This window comes from Oratosquilla oratoria, chromosome 18, assembly GCF_046742065.1.
Source record: "Oratosquilla oratoria isolate Oo_2021 chromosome 18, ASM4674206v1, whole genome shotgun sequence".
In the NCBI taxonomy this organism is placed as follows: domain Eukaryota; kingdom Metazoa; phylum Arthropoda; class Malacostraca; order Stomatopoda; family Squillidae; genus Oratosquilla; species Oratosquilla oratoria.
Window position 1 is genome coordinate 735001 of NC_134794.1, and position 2500 is coordinate 737500.

The following is a 2500-nucleotide window of genomic DNA, read 5'->3' on the forward strand; positions in this document are numbered from 1 at the left end:
TTGGCCCTAGTATGTTTCTTTGTGATACAAGTTTAGTTTATTTATTTATTTGTTTATTTCTATTATTATTATTATTATTTTTTTTTTTTCTTAATTGTATGCCAGTTTGTGAGAACATCCAGCCATCTTAATGCATTGATGCATATGGACTTCAGATCCTCTTGTAAGGTATCATAATGTTCTGGAACAATAGATCTTCACTGTCAAATGATAGGAAGGTCAAACATAACCAATATTCCACACATTATGTTGTCATTTATGATAAAGCAGGAGACAAATGATGGGTACCTCATTGTGGTGGTCCTTCAAGGACAGTTGGGCTGCTCAAGGACTGTTGCTGCCTCTTGTGGGGCTGCAGTTTCCCACTTTGTGAAAGCAGCAGGTAATAATTATCATTATATTCAAGCTGTGAAATTGTCTTAGAGGTTTTCCCTTGGCATGATAAACCTAGACAGATAAATACTGGCAAAAACCCTCAAATGGTTGAAATATGCAGTTGTAGTTCAATATGTTTAGTTCAGAATGATCTTGACTGTTTAATTTATAAAGAGCTGACAATATATTTTAGAATATACAAGACAAGAATGAGAAAAGAGATCAGAAGGGTTAAGAGTAAAATTAGAATTTGGGAAACTGGATTGGAAGATGAAGGAAACATTGGTCAAGCTGGCTAAAACATCCAGATTTGCAACTGGTGATATCTAAGAGAGAGAAATCAACTTTACTCATGGTCTGTATAATGCAGAAAAAAAAACTTAAAAACACTGAAATGTACAGCTTAGACTTCTTCAAAATACATCATGTATTGTGAAAAGTACATAATTCAAACTTGTTTTCTCCAAAAGAATTAATGTATATCTAGGTTGTACAATTGCATAATATTGCAGTATGGTGTGCTTCAGAGTATTATCACATATTGGATCTGCCAAAATCAAAGGCATAAATCCACTCCCACCCATTTCATCCCCCCACATACTCCAGTCCCATTCACCACCCCTCAGGCCTTCTTTTCATGGCTCGGGTCAGAAACAATGCAGCAAGACACAGCACATCTACAGAAAGGCTGCTTCATTTAATCGGTAACCCTCCTCTATGTACCCTCATACAGAAAAAGAGAAGATGGGGGAAAAAATCTATTCAGGCTGCATCAAAATATTATTCACACATACTCCCTAACACCCCCTCCCATGCATCACAGCATCAACTATACAGAACTCACCCTTATCTTCTGTCTTCTCTCTTCCTTAACAGACATCCCCCCTCTTTCTCAACACCTCTGCTTTTACTAATCTTTCTTCACTCATTCTTTCCATGTGTCCAAACCATCCCAATACTCTTTCAACAACCCTAACTCCCAATTCCTTTTCCATCCCTGCTCTCCTTGCCTCTTTTCTCACTCAGTCCAGCCATACCATACACAGACATTTCATCTCAAACGCATTTATTAAACTGTCTTCCTCTCTCATGTTCCATGTTTCTGCACCATACAGTGCTGTCAGTACAATCACCCCTTCATGCAATCACCTCTTGGCATCCATTCCCATATGTCTATTTCTTGTTACACTCCTTAATCCCCTAAGGCATTTACTTGCTTCTCTCAATCAATATTCCACCCCCCACTCCTCCCTTTCGTGCCACATTCACCTCCAAATATCTGCAGCCATCTACTACCAGTGTCTCTCCCTTAATACTCCCTTCCAATTTACTGCCATCCTCACCCCTTGTGCATCTCATCACCTTACTTTAACCACATTTATCTTCAACTTCCTTCTTTCACACACCTTCCCAAACTTGGTCACCAACTTCCTTAATCCCTTCTCTGATCATGCTACAAGAGCAGTGTTGTCAGCAAACAACAACTGGCTAATCTCCCATTTTGCTCCATTCTTTTTAACCATCTCCAATCCCCGACCCGTTACCCATACATTTACCTTTTGCACCACCCCAACCATGCATAAATTGAACAGCCATGGCAAAATGATATATCCTTGGCAGTCCCACCTTTACCTCAAACCACTTGCTTTATCCATTTCTAATTCTAACACAAGCTCTACTACTATTAACAACTTTCCAACTATCCCATATATCAGCAATACCTCCCACAGTGCCTTCCTGTCTACCCTGTCATAAGCTTTTTCCAAATCCATGAAGGCCAAAAAAACATCCTTACCTTTTCCTAAAGCTTTCTCACATATCTGCTCTACCACAAAAATCTGATCCACACAATCCCTACCTGCTCCAAATCCACACTGTTCCTTGCCAATTGCTCCCTCTGTTCCTCTCCTAATCCTCTCTTATCAAAACCATCCCATAAACCTTCCCAACTACATTCAACAAACTGATCCCTCTGAAACTATTACTTGTCCACTTTTTCCATATAAAGCAGAACTATGCAGGCACTCCTCCAGTCATTTAATGGAATAGATAAAACTGATAGATCACATGGGAGGGCATTGGAAGGTCATGGGAACAAATTCCAGAAACGTTTTTTTCTGAAAAA